Below are 13,054 nucleotides of genomic sequence, written 5' to 3'. Positions count from 1 at the left end.
GTTTTCATTAGAGTATTTTAAGTAGCATCTGAAAGGTTGAGTTATAAAGATAATTAGTCATCAAAACACTCGGAATTGTTATCAAGCTATACTATATTGAGATCTGCTATGTAAGGCTATAAAGCCATTTAAGCACTCCATGGAGACAAATGAAGAGATCATGCTCCTATTTCTGTCATTCTAATTCTTATACCTTGGTTTAAAGAGCTTAGTGAAGATTTTGTATATGTGGTTCAGCCTTGTTATTAAATTAAACACAGTCATCCCTGTTCCGACTGGTACAAGCAGTGGTACAAGCAGTGGGTGAGGGTAGATTGGGCTTAGCAACAAGCAGTTCCAACTGGTACAACAAGCAGTTCATACTGGTACAAGCAGTGGGTGAGGGTAGGTTGGGCTTAGCAACAGCATTAGCTGGCAGAGGCTGGCACTGGGAGCTAATTCTGTCAAGGCAAATGTCAGAACCACCTGGAAAGTGCATAATCTGGGAGTGGGTGTGGCCTAGAAGGGAAATACTGGGCACCTCCCTCGGGGTTACCACTCTCATTGGACAGTATGAAAACCAGGACAGAGGAAGGGGTGGCTAGACAGAAAGGCACCTGCCAGTAGGTGTATCGGCTAGATAGTAGGTTGGTTGGGTTAAAGCAGGCTTCAATGCCCATTGACATGTGCGAGAGCTCAATGGGATGTGGGACAGGCTGGACAAGCCTGCAGTACATACTGGCAAGCATGGGAACCAGGGTAGGGAGCAGAACTGGTGGGGCTTATGGGGAGTCACCCAGACTAGGCTATAACTGCAACTGGTTTCTGTGAGGACCGAGTATGAAGTGGGTAGGATCGAGCTGGACTACAACACCTGTTGGTTCACGAGGAAGATAGGGCTAGAAACAGAACGGACCGAGAAATAACAATGACCAGCATGTGCATAAGCTGATTGGTGTGACGGAAGGTGCTGGTGTCTGTACTAGCAAGCTCATGCAAGAATCAGGTCCGGAATCATCTTAGATGAAGTTTCTTTGGAGATCCCTCCAACTGAACTGCTGATCTCAGAATCCCAACCATGCAGGGACTATGTCAGCCAGTGGACTCTGAATAGTTTTCATTGTGATTGGAAATGCGAGATTGGCAGCAATCCAGAACTGATGAACTATCAAAACTGTTTGAACAGGACCCTCAGAGCGCGCCTCCAGCTGGGGATCTGGGATGGGTGGGAGCTTTTCCCTTTGTTTCTCCCCTAATCCCAGATACAGGGAAAAATGATAATATTAGTGTGGAAACAATGGTATAACCCACATTCACCCTGTAGACCTTGACCCTTTTGTACCCTAATCAACTAAATAAGATTATTAAAAAATAATTTTAAAAAAGAAAAGAAAAAAAATTAAACACAGTCATCCATTTTTTTTTAGTTCTTTGTGAATAAAGTATCATGTTAAACAAAACATAAAATCTTATTCTATTTTTATATTCATACTTCTGAAATTTTAGCATTGAAGAGAGTTCTTTTTCAAATGCAATTCTAGGAGCTTATTTTAGGAGCCTTAAGAAGTTGAGCCACACAAGACAAATACAACTAACTATAGCAAAATTTAAGAAAAAAAGGATAATATGTAATGTATATTTTAAAGGATGCTTACTTTAACCAGCATAACATAGCTTATGGAAAGACAATTAGCCATTACTAATACCAAATAGTCATGATTAACGAGCACTGAAGAGCAATAGTATTCAGGTTATATGATAAATCCTATTAATTCCTCTACTTAACCATTGCTTATAACACACATATAATGTGTCTGGTACATTACTTACCTTCAGGAAAAGATAAATCAAAAAAAGATAATTTTCTATATAAAGAAACAACTATTTTTGTTCATTTTAAGAAATGTGAAAAGTACTACGGTACTTAAAAATTTCCTAAAGGCCAGCAATAACTGGAAAAAGTTATCTGATTGGTAATAGCATAATTCTATACTCAAAAAGGTTATTACAATTTAAAAATTCATAAGTAAATAAAAATAAAACATACTTTGATCATATTAAATTAAATAATAGCACTGACCTTTCAAAATGTATGCTCCATGAGCATTATTTGTCCATTGAGATTTCAATTTACATTATGTTGATTGAGTAGGGCAGTAGGTGTGCAAGTAAAACCTCATTACTATTTAAACATGGATTTTAGGAATCTAGAGTAGATATGTAATTTTGTTCTCTGTGAATGTACACTTTTTGTGGAACCATTAAAAGTCTACTTTTTTTGAAAATACATTTGATTTACATCTGGGAAATGATGCAAAAAATACGTTCTCTATTTTGACTTATTATCTTATGTATTCTTTTTTTATATTGTATATAACTCAAACGATCCCCAAAGATCCAGTCAATCATCAAAGGCAAGAATCAATACAGTTTAACTAAATGGGCCAATGGAAAAAAATAGAAACCCCCAAAATAAATCCAAGCATGTATGAACAACTGATCACTACAACACAGTAAATCATACTCTAGCAAAAGCACAGCAATCTCAAACAATAGTTTTGGGATAATTATCTGCCGAAGATTGCTGCTGGTCCCTACTTCTTTTCCCATATACAGTCAATCCATTACATCAAGGACTCAGAGTTAATAAATGAAAGTGCTGGGGAAAAGTTTAGAGGAAACATTTCAAGACATTCTAAGAAATGATGGTTCGGATATGACTTCTAAAGTCATAGGCCTGACATCATGGCCTAGTGGCTAAATCCTAGCTTTGCAAGTGTGGGGACCCTCTAGGGGAACAGGTTCATTTCCGGGCTGCTCCACTTCCCATCCAGCTGCCTGTCTGTGGCAATGGAAACCAATAGAGGACAGCCCAAAGCCTTGAGACTCTGGTACAGCTACAGGCTCCTGGTTTTTGATCAGCTCGGCTTTGGCCATTGCTGTCACTTGGGGAGTTAACCAGTGGACAGATCTTTCTCTCTATATCTCTTTCTCTCTGTAAAATCTGCCTTTCAGATTAAAAAATAGATAACTAAAAATTTGGAAAAAAAAAAGATTTCAAAAGCACAAGCAACAAAAGGCAAATGAAATACAAAAACTACACAGCAAAGGAAACCATTTACAATAGACAATTGAAAGAACAGAACAAATCTGAAAACCATTCTAACAAAAAAACCACATCCAAAAGCCTAAAGAACTCAGAACACACACACACACACACACACACACACACACACACACACACAACAAAATATTCATACACATGGCAAAAAGCAGATGACAAAATGTTCAACATCATTATCCTTCAGGGACATGCAAATCAAAGCTACAAGAAGATCATCTCATTCTAGTTAGAATAATTATTCTCAAAAATATAAATAGGAGTTGATGTTGTAGCACCATTGGTTAAATTACTGCCTACAATAGTGACATCTCGTATGAGTGCCACTTTGGACTCAGTTGGTCTAGGATCAATCCAGCTCTCTTGTAATATGCATGAGAGAACGGTAGAGCCCCAGGAACGCGGGCCCCTCCAGCTGGGGATCTGGATAGAATTCCCGACTCCAACCAGGGCTTATCCGGGATCATCCCAGTCACTGACGTCATCTGGGAAGTGAATTAGCAAAAGGAAACAATGTATCTTTTGTCTTCCTCTCTGTCTCTCCATCTTTTCTGTTCTTTATCACTGAAGTAGAAATAAATCTTTCAAAAAGACAGAAAAAAATAGATGCTATACATGTTGTAAGCAATTATCTAGGCAATTATCAGCAGAATTGCCAGAATAGTGAGACTGGGCGCAAGAAGGAGGGATCTGAGAGTGCTCCCGAAGGCCCAACAATGCCAGCCCTACCGTAGGGGAAGGTTCCTACCTCACTACATGTGGAGGTCCTATGGGCGTCGACCACAGTATTCCAACCCTCCAGTGCAGGGAGAAATGATGGAAGGTGCTGACAACCAAGGTATGGGAGAGCAAGGTACATCTGTAAGACAGAACACCTATCGAGCTTACAGACCACAATGCTTCAGCAATTTCTTTCGCCAAGGACAGCGTAGAGAGGACCGAATTGAAGAGGATAAGGAAAATCAAAGAGATGAGACCCAGAGTCAGCAACCATGTCAACGTCGGTACCACTGTAACTTCAATTACCGACGCAGGCACCCAGATAACCCTAAAGCACAAGATGACAAAGAGACAAAAGCAGCGAATCCACCAGCTGAGAATTCATCAGCCCCCGGGGCTGAGCAGGGCGGGGCTGAGTAAAAAATGCTGACTTAACATCTCTTCCATCATCCGGTTTAGTCATCCAACAAGAAGAAATGCATATGAAATTCCAGCAATAAGAAAAGAACAAAAGATTGGAGCTGAAGACCTTAAGTGCTTTTTGTCCACTGACCAGATAACTAGAACTGTCTGTGTTATCTATGCAGCACAGGATTTTTAAAGTTATTCTTACCTAAAGATGTCTCTTTTGGATAATTTCAAACATGTTTTTTTTTTTTTCTAAAAGCATGCTTTTTCTCAATACATCTTTAAAGTTTTTTTTTTTAATTGTTTCATATCTGGTCAAGTTGAGAAGTTTACAAACTTTTGTTTTAATTTATAATTAAATTTTATGACTTGATTGTTTCAGAAATGTCAACAAACTACAAGCATCTTTAATAAAGGTCTTAAATAATTTTTTAAAATAGGCAACTAGATATGCTATATTTGCCTTTTCCTTCTTCATAAGCAATGTTCTGTATTTGAAATCTCCTTACTGACTCCATACTGATGTAATCCATATTATATATGAAGCAACAACACAGTAACCATTTGCAAATTAAATTCAATTTATCATTCCTGCCCCATTGCCCCATGATAGAATAAATTTAAACTAAATTTGTCTGCTCCTAAGTGAAAATATTTATGTTATCCCTTGATATTATAAGCTTGAGGAATGAAAATTCAAAGATTCTTAGGTTTTCAGTCACTGAGTTATCCTGAGTTGAAATCAGATCACTAAAGGCTCTTACATTTGTTAATTTTATTTATTCTGGCACAATGACATTATCTCTGATACAGTCCAAAAAGTTCAGTTAAGGTCCTATGAATTGGTTTGGTTTTGTTTTTTGTTTTATTTTGTATTGTTTTACAGAGAACATTTGGTACATAATTTCCAAGCTTACCCTGCTAGAAACACATATCTGTCATTAAAAAAAAATTCCCTCACTAATTTGGATGCCTTTTGATGACAACTAATACAACCCTTTCATTTTACTTCTTTTATTTCAATTCTAATAGTGAGGACTACCTGATAGCTATATTCATGAGACTTCTTTTTTAATTATTCCCTGATCTAAATTCATCTAACTACAATGAGTCAATGCAGTTACAACAACATGGCCCAGCGCCACAACTCAACCGGTTAACCCCTCAACTCTAAATGCCAGTATCCCATATGGGCACCAGTTCCGGTTCTGTCATCTCCACTTCTGATGCAGCGACCTCGTTTTGGAATATTTAAGCAGCAGAGGATGGCCCAAAACCTTGGGAACCTGTATCTATCTGAAAACCCAGAAGAAGCCCCTGGTTTCAGATGACTTCAGCTCAGGCTATCATGGCCTCTTTAGGGAGTGAACTAGAGGAGAAGAGTTTTTGCCTCTCTCTCCTTCCCTCTGAAAATCTGACTTTTCAATAGAAATAAACAAATCTTTTTTAAAAAATTACAATTCCAGATTTTCAATAAAAGGCATTCAATAACTCTGTATTTCCCCCTTCATTCAATTTATAGTTTTTGAAAATCTATTGTAAAGAACTCTAAAATAATGTTTTCCTAACACCACACTATTGAAAATTTACATACGTTCTATAAACCAAATCAGTATCTCCCAGCATTTTTGCAGAACTATAAATTCCCTAGTATTAAATGTATCTTTGAAATTGTATTTTTACTCTCCTAAAGAGTTGACCATTGTTTCCTGCACATAGCTTAGAATCTCAATTGCATTCACATAGCGCTGGCAGCTGTCTGCATTCTAAAAAATTATAATAAAAGAAAAAGAATCTGGGGCTTTGGATGCCCTTATGAAGTTAAGCTACATATCAGCTCTGGATGACCTAACTACCTTAAACACTGACGAAAATGGAAGCAAATTTCTGATTTGTTTATCAAGTGTATGTTGATGCCTTTGTTGCTGTAGGTTAAGACAATATAAAAGTGCATGATCTGGGGGTGGGAGAGGTCCATTAGGGAAATAGTGGGCTCCTCCTTCTTGGGTTACCACTCTCACTGGAGAACATGAAAACCAGGACTGGGGCAGCGGTGGCTAGACAGAACTGCACCCACAAGCATGTGAGTGGGCTGGATAGTTAGGCTGGTTGGGTTAAAGTAGGCTCCAATGCCCATTGACATGTTTGAGAGCTCAATGGGATGTGGGACAGGCTGGACCAGTCTGCTGTACATCTGGCAAGCATGGACATCAGGGCAGGGGCACACCTAGTGGTTATAGGGAGTCACCTAGACTAAGCTGCAGCTCTCACTGGTTTGTGTGAGTGCCAAGTGTGTTGTGGGCAGAATCAGGCTGGACTGCAACACCTATTGGCTTGTGTAGAAGACAGGGTTGGAAACAGAACTGACCCCCCAATTGCAACCACCAACATATGCGTAAGCTGATTGGGACGACAGACTACGCCAACCCTATAACAGTATGCACACACAAGAATCAAGTCTCAGACAAAGTTTCTCCCACTGAACTGCTGATCTCAGAACCCCAACCCATGAAGAGAAGTGTGTATTCCATGGTCTGACCTTGAAGTGCATGAATCAAAGCTGAGCCTCCTCAGAGGCTCAGATGGAGCAGTGGACAGCATATCCAGGTGCACACAGAGGATATGGCAGTGCATCAAAACCTGCAGAGGACACCTGGTACTACAACAGAGGGCAGAGAAGAGAAATCAACTACTCCAGCCATGTGTTGGCAGTGAAAATCTGGGCAAACTGAAACTCTAAGGTGGATTATGTTAGCCAATGGAGTCTGGAGAGATTTCATAGTGCTTGGAATGGTGAAATTTGCAGCAATTAACTGCTGAATTATCAAAACCACTTGAGCAAGACCCTCGGAGTGTGCCTCACGTCTGGGACCCTGGGATAGGGTGGGAGGCTGAATGTCACTTCTCTCTTTATTTCCCTCCTTACCCCAGATACAGAAAAAAAAGTGGAAACAATGGTCTTACCCAATTTCCTGTAGCCCTTGGCCCTTTGTGCCCTAACCAACTATGTAAAGATTATATTTAAAAAAGACAATATAGAATATGATTTCTCATATACTCAAAGCTGAAAAATTTCCAGTTGAAGGAATTACCATATCCTTTCTAGCCCAAAAATACTGTATCATATTCATTGTAGCTTGGACAGCATTTTTGCTTGGGAAATTTCTGCTTCAGGTTTAAATATTATGTCTTGTGAGATACCTTACCTAACTCATTCAAGCAATCTGTCACTCAATTCTCAGAATTCCTTGAGGACCAGTTACTCAACAAACACTCCTACAACACCATGCAGTTTTAGGAGATACAATATTTCAGCAAGACTGAGAAGATGGAACTTTGTCTAATTACATAATGAAGAAGGGCCTTGTCCTGTTAGGGGAAAAAAGGCTGTCTTCGCAATCACATTGCCAGGTTAATATTACTATTTGCACTGGTCTGAATAAAAGCAAAACCATCTCCTTCATTCTGTAATTTGTTATCATGACACTTAACATAAACTGAAATACTCCACATAAATTAACTACAACTCAATGATTTACCTGAAAGTAAATGAGGCCAAATAAAAAAAAAAATCTATACTTTTCCATCTAATCTGTCAGTGTTGGCTTGTTTAGTCTTGTTAGTCTATACTATACAGAATAGGAATGATAAGATTATAAAATGTCATTAGTGAAGAAAGAATGCTATATTTGAAGTGTCTGAAATCAATTTAGTACTAATTAAATGTTATTTCCCAAAACAGTAAAAATGAAATCTAAACCAGTCAGTTTTCTATTCTAGTAAGGCAAAACTAAAAGACAAAGAATCAAGCAACAATAGGTAAAACAGCATTTGGTTTTCCCAAAGCAGAAAGCAATTAACAAAATTACTATTAATTTAACAGCATAAACACATATATTTGTCTTTGAGAAGCATTTTATTCAGTTCTTTGACTCCTGAGATCTATCCCTATGAAAATCTTAATCTTTTATTTATTTACATCAGTGAAACTGAATCCATAAAAGAAAAGTTATGCTTTTAAAATTAATGCTAGGCTTAAAAGAATAGAAAATGTTCATAGATTAAAAGCACATATCATGGAACTTTTCAAAATGTGGGTGCATCAGTAGAAATATCAGCAGTGCAAAGATGAGAAAGTGATAAAATCAGGGATGAAATATCTGCCTCTTAGCAGCACACTGGTCCAGTGACATGCTAACATTTCACAACTTGAACTCATCCAGCATTAAATATAGATTCAAGCATAATGGAAACTGAGAGTATTCTTACTTGAAGCTCAAACAACTCCCAAGTATAGAAGTGCAGGCCAAAGAATATGTGCTTTCTCTTGAAATTCACTTTTGCTTTTTAAGATGCCGAAATCAAATCTGTCATTCACCTCGCAAGTGTTCCTTGTTATTTGTTGAGATTCCTGATCCTCGTATCAAGAAAAGACATTCATCCTTCATGTGACTTGTTGATTCTTCATCTCCCTTATACTCAACTCTGTAAACTCAGCAGATTCCCCTTATCATTTTGGCTGCTAGAAATCTTAAAACTAAAACTGTGACAATTTTTTACACATACATTTAGCATCATATTATGCTTTAACTGTATTCCTGACACCTATCATGCATCCTTTGTTGTCTAAGCTGTTCTTTGTGTTTAATTTTGTCTGTTTTTCTATGTCTTTAACTGAAAAGGTATAGAATGGAGACTTAATAGAAGAATACATTTATTAGGTTTTAAAGATTTATTTTTTTATTATCTTTTCATTGGAAAGGCAGATATACAGAGAGGAGAGACAGAGAGGAAGATCTTCCGTCCGATGATTCACTCCCCAAGTGAGCGCAACGGGCCGATACTATGCCGATCCGAAGCCAGGAGCCTCTTCCGGGTCTCCCACGCGGGTGCAGGTTCCCAAAGCTTTGGGCCATCCTCTGCTGCTTTCCCAGGCCACAGGCAGGGAGCTGGAAGGGAAGCGGGGCTGCCGGGATTAGAACCGGCGCCCATATGGGATCCCGGGCGGCAAGGTGAGGACCTTTAACCACTTGCGCCACCGCGCCGGGCCCCATTTATTAGGTTTTAAATGATAAATCAGTGCCAAAGTACATGAACCTCTTTCCAAGTCACTGCTTTGTAACTTATTTATATTATTCAACTTTCCTAACTTAAAGAGGATAAATTTTGCCCCGTATTTTTGAGAACTGATTGAATGACTTATCCTATATCAAAGACAAAAATTAATTTTGAGAATAGATATAAAATTCTTTTTCATTTTAAATCCACAAGGTGTCTATTACTAATAATTTAGCATGCTGTTTATTTTTATATCCATATACTGATACTTGTAAGAAATCTTCAAAGAGTTCATGAAAATGTTACTATCACTTCTCAGCCATTAGGCTAAGATCAAGTGTGAAGAAGATAATATGGATGTTAAAACATTTTTACACCAAAATAAGCTTAAGCATTAATAATTTTGCTTCTACATGAACTTTTGGAAGTACTGTCATATCTATCCAGCAGTGCTTTAAAAGCAGTTTGAGCAAATATTTGTAGGTGTTAATACTATCTTAAACTTTATTTGGTAATCTCTTTAGAAAGCTCTCCAAAGACATATAATAACAAGAAGAATAAAGAAAGAGTAGTAGGTATTCCAGAAAGAGTTTTTAAGGATGTTATTTATTTTTATTGGAAAGGCAGACATACAGAGAGGAGGAGAGACAGATAGGAAGACCCTCTGTCCAAAGATTCATTCCCCAAGTGACCACAACGGCTGGAACCTGCTCCAGGTCTCCCACACGAGTGCAGGGTCCCAAGGCTTTGGACCGTACTCAATTGTTCTCTCAGCCCACAAGCAGGAAGCTGGATGGGAAGCAGTGCTGCTGGGATTATAACTGGTTCCCATATGGAATCCTGGCATATCCAAGGCAAGGACTTTATCCACTAGGCTATAGCACTAGTATTCCAGAAAATTTTGAACGAAGATGGATCTCTGGCTATCCACAAGTCTCACACACAGTTAAATAGCCCTTAGCCAGAAGTGCAAGATGATATTACCAAGAAAAGCACTAACCATATACACCTAAAAAAGGAAAAGACATAGTAAATACTCGGGGCCATATTATAGCACAAGGGACTAAGCTGTTGAGTGCAACCGTAGTATTTGGTTATCAGAATGCCAATCCAAGTGCCACATGCTCTCAGCTCCCTGTGATGTTCATGGGAAAGCAGCAGAGATGGTCCAGTTCAGTGGGCTGCTTCCAAATGCTTGAGGGGCTCAGATTTAGTTCTAGTGCCCTGGTTATTCTGGGCCCCAGCCAATGGGTCAATGAGCCATCATATGAAAGATCCCATCCTCTACTTCTTTCTGCATCACCCTGCCTTTAGATAATTTTCAAAAAATATGTATTTATACTACACACACAAAGAATTTCTTGAACTAATGTATTGAAATGGGGCAGCCTTCACACAGAAACTTAACTAGTTTTGAAAGGCTCCTAGAGGAGCCCTAGTGAAGTACAAGCCCAGAATTAACAGGATGGTTCAGGTTTACTCTGGCCTTTGCAGACCATCCTCTAAGACATTGGAGACCTCCTTTTTAGGACTAAACCCTAGAGGTTATTTGTAGTAATTTGATGAATGAATAATTTATAAGGCTAGTTAGCATTTTAGAGTACTTTCTTTATGTTAGACATTGCATCAATTGTATTATCTCTCATCTGAAAATTAAGAGGCAGTAATCCAATTATGCTCACTTTCACAATAAACAAGCTGACTTAAAATAGATTGGGGTCATAAAGGCAGTAAGTGTTGGAGGTTAGTTTACCTCCAAATACCACTACTTCTTAAACCCCATCCCATTTACCATCTGTGTTTACATATAGTAACATTTGCAACATGGAGCTAGCATGTGACATGAATATTCACAATATTTGCAAAACCTTCTAAAGACTAAGTTGTAATGTTACAAGCAATGAAACATTGATTAAAATCTAAAATACTTCTTCTGGTGCACATAATACAGTCTTTAGTTTCAAATGAGGTAAATAAAGATGCTATCAAAAAATTCTTATAGAAAAAACTAATACCACTTCATTTTTAAACAAGCCAAAGAATTCGCTTTCCTTTTGCAAATGAAATCCATTATGTTTAGTAATATTATACCCAGCATTACTCACAATTTACACACTTTTATAGAAGTCCTTCCAAGAACCTACAGCTCTTTCTAAAGGTGGAAATAAAATTGCAAATAAGGATTTTATTACCCATCCATAAACTTCAAGTCTACACGAGAGCTAGAATACATTTCTGCTAAGGTAACTTGATCCTGCACAAAAGGGGTGAACATTCAGTGACTCACATTACTTTAATTAAAAACCTGCTTGGGGTCACTTCAGGTTGGAAAAATAAAAAGCACAGTAGTCAAAGTCATGAGGGAAGATTTATATTCTTGATATTGCCAGGAACCTAGATCCTGCATAAAATAAAGATTGGTTTACCTCCATGTCAGAAAGCAATCAATATAAACTAAATGCGAGACACGCAATGCTTTTATTAGAGGGAAGGAACTGCATTATTCATTCATAAAATTTCCTTCAGGGCTGACTCAGTAGCTTCCATTCAATAAATCCCCCCAAAACATAGGAAGTTTTATCTCAAATGAATCAATTTAAGAATAATAACATTTACTTTATTTAAAAATTCCAATGGAGTTTCCCCATCAGAACAACATAGTACAAAATGTTAGTGAGAAATTACCATAGACAGAGACATAGGGAAAGCACTATTGATTAAGAAAATTTGACTGGAGTGAAACTGAAGTCCCCTAATGAAGCAGGACCCAGCTTCTGATCTATCTCCCTTAGCACAAGCTGTCCTTTCCTGTCCCTTATCAAAAACACTTTGCTGATTTCAGCGAGTGATCAAGTTGGTCTTACAAGATTCTTATCATCAGACTCAAGGAATCTTTTTTCTCTGATGGGTAAGAACCTTGATGACCAGGATTGTCCTGGGGTATTTTGTGTAGTAGAATTCCAGCTCTAGGAATAATGTGACTTCAGATTCAAGTCCAAGCAAATGGAGACTACCGGGCCTTGATAAATTACTGAAAGGACACAGCATCACCTACCAATCACAGGATCCACTGACCATCAAGGAACTTGGCACAAGCTGACCATGCAACTTTTAGGCCCAATTTCAATTTCTAAGGACTTTTTACCCTTAACTCCCCAAGCAGCCCTAGATTTAAGCAACAGTTGTCTAGCTCCTTGAACTGTGCTTTGCACTAAATACCTACTTTCTTCCACCACTCTGATGACAGTGATGGACATCCTGCATGTTGGGAGGGCACACTCAGTTTGGGGCAGGTAGGACTCTACAACAATGCCTACAAATGGTTTTTAATGTTGTCCATGGACAGGGAATTACTTTAACTTGAAAATCAGAACAGAGGAGGGAAGGAAAAATAGACATTTTCTCAGTGAAACAGAATCACAACAAGGAGAAATGCATGGGTAGTTGGACATCTTCCATGTGATGGATAGAGATTTTCCTTCTCACTTAAGGCACCCTTTTATCTTAGAGATGAAGCTTGAAATGAGCAGAGGAGAGCTCAAAATCACAACTTCTGCAGGCGGGCCGTGTGCCCTAGCAGGTAAAGCGGCATCCTGTGTTCCCTGCATCCCTAATGGGCACCACGCTAAGTTCTGGCTGCTCTGATGTCCAATCCAGCTTCCAGCTAATGTCCTGAAGAAAGCCGCAAAGATTCCACAGGTGCCCATGTCTCTGCTGCCATGTGGGAAGAATCTCCTGGATCCTGCTAGAGCCTGACCTGCCCTGGCT

General features: G+C 38.5%; 1 long non-coding RNA gene across 2 annotated transcripts in view; it reads right to left on the bottom strand.

Annotated features, from left to right (window-relative positions):
• The window catches only part of LOC121156762, a 246,426-nt gene that overhangs the window by 213,095 nt on the left and 20,277 nt on the right, over positions 1 to 13,054 (bottom strand). The window lies entirely within an intron of this gene.

This window comes from Ochotona curzoniae, unplaced genomic scaffold (assembly GCF_017591425.1).
Source record: "Ochotona curzoniae isolate NIBS_2020 unplaced genomic scaffold, NIBS_Ocur_1.0 contig_3498, whole genome shotgun sequence".
In the NCBI taxonomy this organism is placed as follows: domain Eukaryota; kingdom Metazoa; phylum Chordata; class Mammalia; order Lagomorpha; family Ochotonidae; genus Ochotona; species Ochotona curzoniae.
Note: the sequence above shows the minus strand (reverse complement) of the source record. Positions and strands in the feature narration are given on the sequence as shown.